Source organism: Lithobates pipiens, unplaced genomic scaffold (genome assembly GCF_037356315.1).
Source record: "Lithobates pipiens isolate NorthernLeopardFrog02 unplaced genomic scaffold, aLitPip1_a1.2 Scaffold_23, whole genome shotgun sequence".
NCBI classification, from domain to species: domain Eukaryota; kingdom Metazoa; phylum Chordata; class Amphibia; order Anura; family Ranidae; genus Lithobates; species Lithobates pipiens.
Window position 1 is genome coordinate 317,190,581 of NW_027507785.1, and position 14,127 is coordinate 317,204,707.

Sequence of the window (14,127 nt, forward strand, 5' to 3'; positions counted from 1 at the left end):
CAGATGTCGGTGCCATTGCCGGGAGATGTCTATTGAAATCGCACCCTGAAGTCGCCAAAAGTAGTACAGAAACTACTTTTGGGAATCGGAATCGCAAATGTGGCGCACCAATTCATACGATGCCATTTCCGGCAATACTCGCTGATTTGGCATGCAACGTCACAATCGCATGTCAAATCGCTGCAATGTGGACCAGGGCTTAAGGATCGAATACATAATGTTGAAAACAGAAAACGACTGACATTTAGGGACTGGAATGACTACAGCAGCACTCTACTGCTTAAAGGGATGCTTTGTGTATAACTGTGTTGTGTTTTTTTTTTCTGATTTAAGGAAGGACCGGGGCGGTCCGAATGCACCGAGCAAGTTTTGCAGAAGGGGAATTTTTCATACTCCTTAAGAAAGTCATTGTCAGCATCTGGCTGTTGGACTAAGAATGCAGAGACATCCCACTTGCAAGGCACTTAACACACAGCTTCATGTACAGACTGCAAACCTGCAGCAGCAGCAAGCAAGCAGAAAGCCGCACTCTCCGACCCCCCCAAGGTAAGGCAAATCGGCTCCTTCTCTCTCTATCCCCGACCTTATCAGTCACAGATTGGGGACTGCAAAAAAAACAAACAAAAAAAAATTGGTGCAATATGAAGCTGGGATTTTCCTTTGGCGGCTATGAAATATCAGCTTAGACTTCCCAGCTGTTTCCTTGCAGATAAAGCGTCCTCTCTATCAGCCTCCATGGTAAATTCTTATGTTCCTTTTTCCCATTTGCATGAAACAAAAGCCTCATATCTGCAAATAGGAAAGAATGACAGGCTATTTTGTATTTTTTTGTTCCTATTGGCAGCATAACTTTCATTTATTTTCCAGAGCCCAAAAAAAAAAATCCCCCCCTTATAGAAAGCTTTGCTGTGTATCGGGAGAAAGTGAGGCTGTTTAGTTCAATATGACTGAATATAAAGACCTCTTATGGGCCCCTAATAGGAAACATCTGATTGTACGGGGGTCTTCAGCGTGCTTCTACCAAACCTGAAAGGAGAGAAGGAAAGCCGCTAATAAGTACCTTTATCCTGCTACATTGGGAAGAAGACATTCCTGTGTTTATTCTCTGACCTTCTCTGGCTTTCAGGTTAGATTTTGATTTTATTTTTTTTGTAACATAAAGAAGGTTTATTGAGCCCTCCAGATTCTAAACCCCCCCAGGAATGGAATATTGCTCTGCAACAGAGGTGGGTGTGCGCGCTGCAAACAAAGAGAGAACTTTGGGATACAATGTAACCAGTGACTATTGTTTCCCAGCCTCGCCGCTACCATTTGGGGAGTAGTCCTCCAGGTTTTGGTGGGTTGATGATGATTTTTCTTTTTTTTCATTGCTAGATTACTATTTTATATTTTATTATACTTTGGGTGGTTATTTAGTAATACAGCGTTACTTCTAGACAGTATATATGTTGTTGCTTATGAGGTTTTCCCCTCCTTTTTTATTCTTCTCTTTTTGCTAGAGAGACTTTATGGATATGTCTTTAAAGAGCCGGTAATTACAGATCTAAAGCAGTATTAAACCCAAATATCGAGATTATTATTTTATTATACTTTGGAGGATTATTTAATAATCTCTCTCTCTCTCTCTCTCTCTCTCTCTCTCTCTCTCATATATATATAAAAAATATTAATATAAAAATGTATAATTATAATATATACATTTATAATATTATATATATATATATATATATATTAATCTCTCTCTCTCTCTCTCTCTATATATATATATATATAGAGAGAGAGAGAGAGAGAGAGAGAGAGAGAGAGAGAGAGAGAGAGATATTAATATATATAATATTAATATATATATATATATAAATAATATTATATATGTATATATTATAATTATACATTTTTATAGTAATATTTTAAATTTAATATTTTAATATTAATATTTTAATTTTATATTAATATATTAACATAAGCAACAACTATATATATATATATATATATATATATATATATATATATATATATATATATATATATGTATAGTTGTTGCTTATGTTTTCCCCTCCACTTTTTTTGCTAGAGACTCTATATATAGACATTTCTTCTTTTAAAGGGCCAGCAATTACAGACCTAGAGCAGTATTGACCACTTGCCTTCTAGGCACTTTTACCCTCTTCCTGCCCAGGCCAATTTTAAGCTTTCAGTGCTGTCCCATTTTGAATGACAATTGCAGGGTCATGCAATGCTGTACCTAAACTGTTTTTTTTTTTATAATTTTTTTGAGACAGAGCTTTTTTTTATTTATTTTTTTTTTTTTGTGGTATTTAATCACCACTGGGTTTTTCTTATTTTTTTTGCTAAACAAACGAAAAAAGACCAAAAAATATATTTATATATATTTTTTTCTATTATAAAATTTTTTTTAAATAAGTAATTTTTCTCCTTCACTGATGTTCAATGATAGGCTACACTGATGAGCACTCAGGAGGCGTCACTGATGGGCACTCAGGAGGCGTCACTGATGGGCACTCAGGAGGCGGCACTGATGGACACTCATGGGGCGGCACTGATAAGGCTGCACTGATGGGCACACAGGAGGTGGCACTGATGGGCACTCAGGAGGCGGCACTGATAGGTACTCATGAGGCGGCACTGATAAGGCAGTACTGATGGGAACTGATGGTAATGGATAGGCAGCACTGATGAGGTTGCACTGATAGCCATCACTGATAGGTGGCACTGATTAGTACTGATTGGCAGCACTGGTGGGTACTGTTGAGGCTGCACTGATCATCAGAACACCAGTGATCAGCCCCCTGATTGTCAGTGCAGATGTCCCCTGTGTGGACTTGCTGATTTTTGGCTCTCCTCTCTTCACACGCTGTCAGCATGAGGGGAGGATTGCTGATAACTGGCAAATCCTGTTTACATCCGTAATCAGTTGTGTCTAACCTTTCCTGATTGGCTTCTTACCCAGATCTGGGATCAGCTGCGTCCCTAGGACACACAGATCACTGCCGATGCACGCTACAGGGGTAGGCAGCACGAGCACGGGAGGACGTCATTTGATGGCCTCCCGGCAAAGTGCAGACGTGCTGAGCGAGCGCGCCCCCCCTCCTGAGCCGTACCAGGCCGCGTGCCCTCAACATGGGGGGGTGCCTTGGGGAAGGGGGGCCGCGCGCCCCCCCCCACCCCAAAGCACCTTGTCCCCATGTTGATGAGGACAAGGGCCTCTTCCCAACAACCCTGGCCGTTGGTTGTCGGGGTCTGCGGGCGGGGGGCTTATCGGAATCCGGGAGCCCCCTTTAAGAAGGGGGCCCCCGGATACCGGCCCCCCACCCTATGTGAATGAGTATGGGGTACAATGTACCCCTACCCATTCACCTGTGAAATAAAGTACAAAAAAAAACACAACACAGGGGAAAAAATATTTTATTGCACAGCTCCGGGGGTCTTCCGTCTTCGGGGGTCTTCTCCCCGGACTCCTCCGCTATGTGTGTGTAGCTCTTTTGCTAGCGGAGGAGTCCGGCTTTCTTCCTCCCCGCCGCCGGCCTCTTCTCCCGACTTCGGGGGTCTTGTCCCCCTCTTCGGTTCTTCTGCCGGGCCACCGCGCCTGGTCCGGTGGCCCGGTCTTCTGTCGCCGCTGCCTTCCGTTCTTCTGTCGCCGCCTTCGGTTCTTCTGCCGGGCCACCGCGCCTTCTTGTAGCTCTTTTACAGGCGGTGGCCCGGTCTTCTGTCGCCGCCGCCGCCGCCGCCGCCGCCTTCCGTTCTTGTTCTTCTTCTTCTTCTTCTTCTCCTGGAGATGTTGACTCGACGAGCTCTCCGGCCGGAATGCCAGAGCCGCGCTGTGCGGTCACTTATATAGTGACAATGGGGCGGTGTCACATGGTATATGTCACATGGGTTGGTCACATGGTGACCCCGCCCCCTTACGATGTCATAGTCCCCATGTGACATCAACCCATGTGACCAACCCATGTGACATATACCATGTGACACCGCCCCATTGTCACTATATAAGTGACCGCACAGCGCGGCTCTGGCATTCCGGCCGGAGAGCTCGTCGAGTCAACATCTCCAGGAGAAGAAGAAGAAGAACAAGAACGGAAGGCGGCGGCGGCGGCGACGACAGAAGACCGGGCCACCGCCTGTAAAAGAGCTACAAGAAGGCGCGGTGGCCCGGCAGAAGAACCGAAGGCGGCGACAGAAGAACGGAAGGCAGCGGCGACAGAAGACCGGGCCACCGCCTGTAAAAGAGCTATAAGAAGGCGCGGTGGCCCGGCAGAAGAACCGAAGAGGGGGACAAGACCCCCGAAGTCGGGAGAAGAGGCTGGCGGCGGGGAGGAAGAAAGCCGGGCTCCTCCGCTAGTAAAAGAGCTACACACAGATAGCGGAGGAGTCCGGCGAGAAGACCCCCGAAGACGGAAGACCCCCGGAGCTGTGCAATAAAATATTTTTTCCCCTGTGTTGTGTTTTTTTTTGTACTTTATTTCACAGGTGAATGGGTAGGGGTACATTGTACCCCATACTCATTCACATAGGGTGGGGGGCCGGTATCCGGGGGCCCCCTTCTTAAAGGGGGCTCCCGGATTCCGATAAGCCCCCCGCCCGCAGACCCCGACAACCAACGGCCAGGGTTGTCGGGAAGAGGCCCTTGTCCTCATCAACATGGGGACAAGGTGCTTTGGGGTGGGGGGGCCGCGCGGCCCCCCCTTCCCCAAGGCACCCCCATGTTGAGGGCACGCGGCCTGGTACGGCTCAGGAGGGGGGGCGCGCTCGCTCGCCCCCCTTTCCTGGCCGGCCGGGTAGCGTGCTCGGACAAGGGTCTGGTGTGGACTTTGGGGGAACCCCCACGCCGATTTTTTTCGGCGTTGGGGTTCCCCTTTAAGCCCATTCCAGGCGGCGGAGCCCGCGACGTCTCCTTCGCGGGCCCCGCCTACCTGTACACGCGCTCGAAATGGGCGGACTTTCCGAGCGGGAACAGTCCGCTCATTTCGAAAGTACAGCGGACAGGCCCACACACGGGCGGACTGTTCGCTCAAACACAGTTTCAGCGGACAGTTTTTCGGAATTTCCGAAAGACTTTGTCCGTCCAACTGTCCGCTGAAACTGTCCGCTGAAAGCCCACACACGAGCGGACTGTCCGCCCAAACACTGTTCAGCGGACAAGGTTGGGCGAACAGTCCGCCCGTGTTTACGCGGCCTTACATTTAATTATATCGTGACAGTTATATAGCAGGAATTGTGAGTGTAATGGCAGATATATAGATATCCACTAGAGGGGGCATTAAATGCTGATATACCTAAAACTGAAAAAAAAAAAAAAAATAGCACAAGCGACATTACTTACCTGTACCCCTTGTGTTGCTTTATCCTCCTTTTACCAAATGCTTACTTCCTCTATTGCCCCTTGTGCTGATTTTTGTTGTTCCTCTTTTTTTTAATGTATAGGCCGCTCAATATAAACACCCATTTCAGTGGTGATATATTGCTCAAGTGTGTCATTTTCACAGCTAATATAAAAGGTAAAGTAGTAATTAAAGTGGTTGCAATCGCATAAGGTTTTTCACTTTAACCGCTTTAAAGATTTTACCTCCTTCCTGACCAGAGCACTATTTACAACTTGGCACTGCGTCGCTTTAACTGACAATTGCGCGGTCGTGCGACGCTGTACCCAAACAAAATTTGCGTCCTTTTCTCCCCACAAATACAGCTTTTTTCTGCTGGTATTTGATCACCTCTGCGTTTTTTTTTGTTTTTTTTGCTCTATAAACAAAAAGAGCGACAATTAAAAAAAAAAAAAAAGTATTTTTTACTTTTTGCTGTAATATCCTCAAACGTTTTAAAAAAAACAAATTTCTTCATCATTTTTGGCCAATATATATTCTTCTTCTACATATTTTTAGTAAAATAAATCCCAATAAACGTGTATTGGTTGGTTTGCGCAAAAGTTATGACGTCTATAAACTATGGGAAAGATTTTATGGCTTCTTCAATATTTTTTTTTTCTTTCACTAGTAATGGCGGTGATCAGCGAATTTTTAGCGGTACTGCGACATTGCGGCAGACAGATTGGACACTTGACACGTTTTTTGGGACCATTGACATTTATACAGTGATCAGTGCTATAAAAATGCACTGATTACTGTGTAAATGTCACTAGTAGGGAAAGAGTTAACACTAGGGGGCGATCAAGGGGTTAACTGTGTTCCCTAGTTAGTATTTCTAAGGCCACTTTCACATTGAGGCGCTTTACAGGCGCTATAGTGCTAAAAATAGCGTCTGTAAAGCTCCTGTCCTTACGCTCCAGTGTGTAAGCCCGAGGACTTTCACACTGGAGCGGTGCGCTTGCAGGATGTTAAAATAAGTTCTTCAAGCAGCATCTTTGCAACACTTTAGGAGCGGTGTATACACTGCTCCTAAAGCGCCCCTGCCCATTGAAATTGACGAAGCGCCTGCAAAGTGTTGCTGGAGCAGGTGCTTTCAACCCTTTATTTGGCCGCTAGCAGACATAAAGTGCATCTAAATCGACAATAAAGCGCAGCTAAATCTAGTGGCGCTTTGCCGCCGACGCCCCTGCACCTCAGTGTGAAAGTGCTCTAACTGTATGGGGATGGGACTCACTGGGGGAGGAGACATATCGCTGTTCCTACTTACTAGGAACAAACGATATGTCTCCTCTCCCCTGACAGAACAGGGATTTGTCTGTTTACACACACAAATCCCCGTGCTGGCTCTCGTGCTTGCGATCGCAGGAGGCTCCTGCGGCTCTTAAAGGGAACAATGTACCCATACGGTGTTTTGCTCAGCCGTGCCATTCTGCCGATGGGCATGAGCCGAGTTGTAAAGGCAGAAGGTTTTTTTTTGTATCTTCATACATTCTAAGCATTAAGATAAAAAAGCCTTCTGTGTGCAACAGCCCCTCTAAGCCCTTGTACACACGGTCGGAGAATCCGTCGGAATGTGTCCTATCGGACCGTGTTGTCGGATAATCCGACTGTGTGTGGTATGCATCGGACTGATTCCGTCGGAATATCCGTCGGATCCAATTTTCCAACTTGTTGGAAATATTTCCCGACCAACTGGTTCGATCGGACATACTCCGATCATGTGTAGAGAATTTTGATCGGACCAAGTGCCACGCATGCTCAGATCAAATTCCTACACCAGAGCTATTGGCTACTAGCCTGAACGTAGTCCCGTCGTAACGAAATTACGTCATCATGTTCTGAATAATCTGATTTTTCGAGAACTTAGTCCGACCGCGTGTATGCAACAGCTTCGGACAAGATCCGATGGACAAAATCAGACGGATTTGGTTGTCGAAATCTCCGACCGTGTGTACAGGGGCTAACACTTACCTGAGCCCCATCTTTATCCAGAGATGTCGCTGACGTGTCTTAGCTACCCGGAACTCCTCTCCTTCATTGGCTAGGGGAGTGTGATTGTCTCCCGCTGCTATCAATCAAAGCCAGTCAGCCAATCGGAGAAAGGGGGTGGGGCTGAGGTCACTGCTCCGTGTCTGAATGGACACAGGGAGCTGTGACTCGACTTGGGTGCCCCCATAGCAATATGCTTGCTGTGGGGGGCACTCAACAGGAGAGAGGGGCCAGGAGAGCCGAAGAGGGACCCGTGAAGAGGAGGACCAGGGCTGCTCTGTGGAAATTCACTGCAGCAGAGAAGTATAACACATTTGACTTCATATTCACTTTACTGCATTGTCTGCATTAAGATAACAATACTTTCATTATCCGCCCCCCCCCCCCCCCACCATGTTAATGCTTACCTGGCTCCTTTTTCAATCCAATAGTCTTGCACAGAGCAGAGAAGTATAACATGTTTCTTATTTTAAGGAAAAATATAAGGGGGTTACATCACAGTAAGCATAAGCGTATGACCTCATCAACATTTTTAATTACTAACCTGCACCATGCAGAAGAAATGGAGGTGGGTGGGCAGTAGTACTTACCTGACATGCGCTGACCTACTTGACACTGATACACACTAACCTACCTGACCAGACTTCAGGTGTCCTCCTGCAGCTCAGCGGCATTCCCATCACACAGTAGAGTAGACTCCAGAGTCCGGGCAGCCAGAGAGAGCCAGGCGCCCGCCCGAGCGCCGAGTGGGGATCTCCTGACAGTGGCGCGGTGGCCGCATTGTAATTCCCGCCTTCTGGAGCCTGCAGCACCTATGATGGACATCCCACGTCCCCTGGCATTGGACCAGTGGGACGTCCATCAGCGCTACAGGCTTCAGAAGGTGGGACCTGCTATTACACTCAACCGCGCACGGGATCAGATCGGTCCCCGCTCGGGCTAATAATAGAACAGTGCCCACCCGAGACCCAGGGGTTTTTGGGGACCCACTCTGGGCTTCAGCCACTGTCAGCAAAACCACCCCCCCCCCCCCCCCCGCCGACGCCACTGTATATGTGCAAGCTAGTTAGGACCTGAGCACTCATGCTTCCATTTCTAGTGCATGATTAGTAATTAAGAAGGGCAGGGATACCTGAAATTGCTATTTTTGATGAGGTTAGATGTTTACATTTAGTGCCCGTTCACACAGGGGCGACGCGACTTGCAGCGCGACTCACAGACGCGACCTGCACACGACTTCAGCGGCGACTTGCAAAATGACTTCTGTATAGAAGTCAATGCAAGTCGCCTGAAGTCGCCCCAAAAATAGTACAGGAACCTTTTTCTAAGTCGGAGCGACTTGAGTCGCTCCTATTAGAACGGTTCTATAGTACAGAATGGAGCGCGACTTGTCAGGCGGCTAAGTCGCCTGACAAGTCGCGGTAGTGTGAACGGGCACTAACTGTGCCATCACCCGTTTGTAATACAAGGAAATTGTAGCTAAATGTACCTTTTATTTATAAAATACTCTCTACGTGTTGGCCACCTCTTTCTACACACACACGCCCATTCACAATATGAGGTTGTTACTTTTTCATATGTATGGAGACTTTTGAGAAATCCTGTAGTGTGTGTTTTGTGTGTATATATTTGTGTGTGTGTATACAGTATCTCACAAAAGTGAGTACACCCCTCACATTTTGGTAAATATTTTATTCTATCTTTTCATGTCGTGACAACACTGAAGAAATGAAACTTATCTACAATGTAAAGTAGTGAGTGTACAGCTTGTATAACAGTGTAAATTTGCTGTTCCCTCAAAATAACTCAACACACAGCCATTAATGTCTAAACCGCTGGCAACAAAAGTGAGTACACCCCTAAGTGAAAATGTCCAAATTGGGCCCAATTAGCCATTTTCCCTCCCGCTGTCACGTGGGGAGCAGGTGTGTTAAATTTGGTGTTATCGCTCTCACTCTCTCATACTGGTCACTGGAAGTTCAATATGGCACCTCATGGCAAAGAACTCTCTGAGGATCTGAAAAAAAGAATTGTTGCTCTACATAAAGATGGCTGGGATTGTTGCTGGGAGGGATCTACTGTTGAGGGAGGGGTCTATTGCTGCTGGAGGGTCTATTAATGCTGGCTGCTGGGAGATCTATTGTTGCCGGTAGGGGGCTATTACCGGAGGTATGGATTTTTGGCTGCAATTTGCAAAGATGATGTGTCTTTCATCATTGGGTTTCTTCGGCCGACCACTGTCTTTACTGTCAACTTTGCCCATTTCTTTGTGCTTCTTCAAAAGAGCTTGGACAGCACATCTTGAAACCCCAGTCTGCTCAGAAATCTTTGCCTGGGAGAGACCTTGCTAATGCAGTATAACTACCTTGTGTCTTGTTGCTTTGCTCAGTCTTGCCATGGTGTATGGCCTGTGACATAGTTTCATAGTTTCATAGTTAGTAAGGTTGAATAAAGACACCAGTCCATCCAGTTCAACCTGAGTGTCTACCCCTATCCCTGTACATTGCACACTCACATTGGTTCCTACCCTCAAGGAGCCCACAATCCAAAGTCCCCATTCATTTACTAGGGCCATTTTTGGACAGAGGCCAATTAACCTACCTGCAAGTCTTTGGAGTGTGGGAGGAAACCGGAGTACCCGGAGGAAACCCACGCAGGCACAGGGAGAACATGCAAACTCCAAGCAGGTGGTGTCGTGGTTGGGATTCGAACCAGCGACCCTTTTTACTGCTAGGTGAGAGTGCTAACCACTACACCACTGTGCCGCTGACATTGTCTTCCAAAACCTCACCTTAGTAGCAGAGTTTGGCTGTTCCTCACCCAGTTGTAAGCCTCCTACACAGCTATTTATGTTAATGAGTGTGGTTTAACCTACATATGAAATTGATAATCATTATCACCTGCTTGGTATAGTTGGTTGATCATTCACCTGACTCTAATCCTACAAAATCCCTGATTTTGTGCAAGTGTACAAAGTGTGTAATGCCGCGTACACACGACCGGACCAGGTCCAACGGTCTTCCCGACGGACTTTCGGCGGAGTTCCAACGGACTTTCCGAATGAACGGACTTGGCCACACACTATCACACCAAAGTCCGACGGATTTGAACGTGATGACGTACGACTGGACTAGAATAAGGAAGTTCATAGCCAGTAGCCAATAGCTGCCCTAGCATTGGTTTTCGTCTGGTCGTGTGTACACGGCATAAGTGTAAGAATTGATATTGGATTAAAGCCGAAGGGTAGTCACACCAAATATTGATTTGATTTTAGATTTTTCTTCTGCTGCTCACCTTGCATTTTGTAAATTGATTAAGATAAATTATTAAAATATATATATATATATTTCTGGAAACATTTTTATACTTTACAGCTGCCTAAAACTTTGCACAGTACTGTATATTTACTATATGTATAAAATAATAATTCATTCACAGTGGGGAAAATAGTTATTTGATCCTCTTCAGATTTTGTAAAATTTCTCACTTCAATCCAGGAGGGACGTTGGTCCACTCTTCTCTCTTCTTTATGGATCTTCTCTAAGGCGGTGTACACACGCGGGGACTGTTTGCCGAAACTAAGTTCGTCAAACAGTCCGCTCAAACTTTTGAATGAACACGCCCACACACGGCACTTTTTGAGCGGACAAATACGGCAAACTTTGTTCGTCGTACTAAGTCCGCGCAACTTTTGAAATGAGCGGACTCGCCCACACACGAGGCAACAGTCCGCTCATTTCGAGCGCGTGTCAAGGTAGGCGGGGCCCGCGACGGCTCCGCCGCCTGGAATGGACTTAAAGGGGAACCCCAACGCCGAAAAAAATCGGCGTGGGGGTCCCCCCAAAGTCCACAACAGACCCTTGTCCGAGCACGCTACCCGGCCGGCCAGGAAAGGGGGGCGAGCGAGCGCGCCCCCCCTCCCGAGCCGTACCAGGCCGCGTGCCCTCAACATGGGGGGTGCCTTGGGGAAGGGGGGGCGCGCGGCCCCCCCACCCCAAAGCACCTTGTCCCCATGTTGATGAGGACAAGGGCCTCTTCCCGACAACCCTGGCCGTTGGTTGTCGGGGTCTGCGGGCGGGGGGCTTATCGGAATCCGGGAGCCCCCTTTAATAAGGGGGCCCCCGGATACCGGCCCCCCACCCTATGTGAATGAGTATGGGGTACAATGTACCCCTACCCATTCACCTGTAAAATAAAAGTACCCAAAAAAAAAACACAACACACGAGATAAAATATTTTATTGCACAGCTCCGGGGGTCTTCCGTCTTCGGGGGTCTTGTCCCCCTCTTCGGTTCTTCTGCCGGGCCACCGCGCCTTCTTATAGCTCTTTTGCAGGCGGTGGCCCGGTCTTCTGTCGCCGCCGCCTTCCGTTCTTGTTCTTCTTCTTGTTCTTCTTCTTCTTCTCTAGGAGATGTTGACACGTCGCTCTCTCCGGCCGAAATGCCAGAGCGCTGAGCGGTCACTTATATAGTGACAATGGGGCGGTGTCACATGGTATATGTCACATGGGTTGGTCACATGGGTTGATGTCACATGGGGACTATGACATCGTAAGGGGGCGGGGTCACCATGTGACCAACCCATGTGACATATACCATGTGACACCGCCCCATTGTCACTATATAAGTGGCCGCTCAGCGCGGCTCTGGCATTCCGGCCGGAGAGAGCGACGTGTCAACATCTCCTAGAGAAGAAGAAGAAGAACAAGAAGAAGAACAAGAACGGAAGGCGGCGGCGACAGAAGACCGGGCCACCGCCTGCAAAAGAGCTATAAGAAGGCGCGGTGGCCCGGCAGAAGAACCGAAGGTGGCGACAGAAGAACGGAAGGCGGCGACAGAAGACCGGGCCACCGCCTGCAAAAGAGCTATAAGAAGGCGCGGTGGCCCGGCAGAAGAACCGAAGAGGGGGACAAGACCCCCGAAGACGGAAGACCCCCGGAGCTGTGCAATAAAATATTTTATCTCGTGTGTTGTGTTTTTTTTTTGGGTACTTTTATTTTACAGGTGAATGGGTAGGGGTACATTGTACCCCATACTCATTCACATAGGGTGGGGGGCCGGTATCCGGGGGCCCCCTTATTAAAGGGGGCTCCCGGATTCCGATAAGCCCCCCGCCCGCAGACCCCGACAACCAACGGCCAGGGTTGTCGGGAAGAGGCCCTTGTCCTCATCAACATGGGGACAAGGTGCTTTGGGGTGGGGGGGCCGCGCGCCCCCCCCTTCCCCAAGGCACCCCCCATGTTGAGGGCACGCGGCCTGGTACGGCTCGGGAGGGGGGGCGCGCTCGCTCGCCCCCCTTTCCTGGCCGGCCGGGTAGCGTGCTCGGACAAGGGTCTGTTGTGGACTTTGGGGGGATCCCAACGCCGATTTTTTTCGGCGTTGGGGTTCCCCTTTAAGTCCATACCAGGCGGCGGGGCCCGCAACGTCTCCTTCGCGGGCCCCGCCTACCTGGAGACGCGCTCGTAATGAGCAGACTTTCCTCCGAGCGGGAACAGTTTGCTCATTTCGAAAGTGGCCTACACACGGGCGGACTGTTCGCTCAAACAAAGTTTCAGCGGACAGTTTTTCGGAATTTCCGAAAAACTTTGTTCGTCAAACTGTCGGCTGAAACTGTCCGCTGAAGCCCACACACGAGCGGACTGTCCGCTGAAACACTGTTCAGCGGACAAAGTTGAGCCAACAGTCCGCCCGTGTGTACGCGGCCTAAAACCTTAAAGTGATTGTAAAGGTTTTTTTTTTAAATACCAAACATGTCATTACTTACCTGCTCTGTGCAAGGGTTTTGCACAGATCGGCCCCAATCCTCCTTTTCTGGGGTCCCCCGGCAGCGCTCCTGGCTCCTCCTCTTCATCGAGTGCTCCCACGGAGAGTCCCTTTACATGGGAGCACTCACGAGGGTGCGCTCCTGGGTCCTGCTGCTGCGTCCATTGGTACAGACAGCAGTACTCCAGCCCCGCCCCCCCTGCCTCCCATGTCACTGGATTTGATTGACAGTATCAATCTATCCAATGAGGGTCCGAGAGAGTGGCTGCAGCTGCTGGGCTCGTGCTCGTCGCTCAAACGAATGGGTTTAGGTAAGAAAAAGGGGGGCTCTGGGGGGCAACTGCAGCACAGAAGTTTTTTTACCTTAATGCAAAGAATGCATTAAGGTGAAAAACCTTGAGACTTTACAACTCCGCCTCCTCCATATATTTTCTATGGGATTAAAGAGGGAGTCCACCTAAAAAATAATACAAATACTGCAGCTGCTGACTTTTAATAAATTAACCCTAACCTGTCCCAGGATCCAGCGATGTCAGCAGCCGAAGCCGATCAATAGCTGGGTTTTTGGCTGCTGCTGCCGCCATTCTCATTGAGGGACTCAGGAAGTGAAGCATTGCGGCTTCACTTCCCGGGTTTCCCTACTGCGCATGTGCGAGTCGCGCTGCGTGTTGTAAGTGGTCCCCGCTATCTCCTGGGACCCGTGTGTTTCCCAGGAGATAGCAGGGGGGAGTGCGGCAAGGGGCGTGACTCCAGCGGGAGTCTATTCCCAGAAGTGGGTGCAGATACCTGTATTATACAGGTATCTGCACCCCCCTCCCCCCTCCGATGAGAGTAAGTTCCACTTTTGGGTGGAACTCCGCTTTAAGGTCTGGAGACTGGCTAGGCCACTCCACGACCTTCATGTGCTTCTTCTTGAGCCACTCCTTTGTGTCCTTGGCAGTATGTTTTGGGTCATTGTCATGCTGGAAGACCCATCCATGACCCATCTTCAGTGT

The 14,127-nt window shown here is 48.6% G+C and overlaps 1 protein-coding gene across 1 annotated transcript in view; it reads left to right on the forward strand.

Annotated features, from left to right (window-relative positions):
* Positions 1–385: 385 nt before the first annotated feature.
* Positions 386–14,127, forward strand: part of KANK4 (KN motif and ankyrin repeat domains 4) — a 275,239-nt gene continuing 261,497 nt past the window's right edge. Inside the window, exon 1 of the mRNA XM_077450577.1 lies at positions 386–546. The gene's annotated coding sequence lies outside the window, so the exon portion shown is untranslated. The remainder of the gene's footprint in view (positions 547–14,127) is intronic.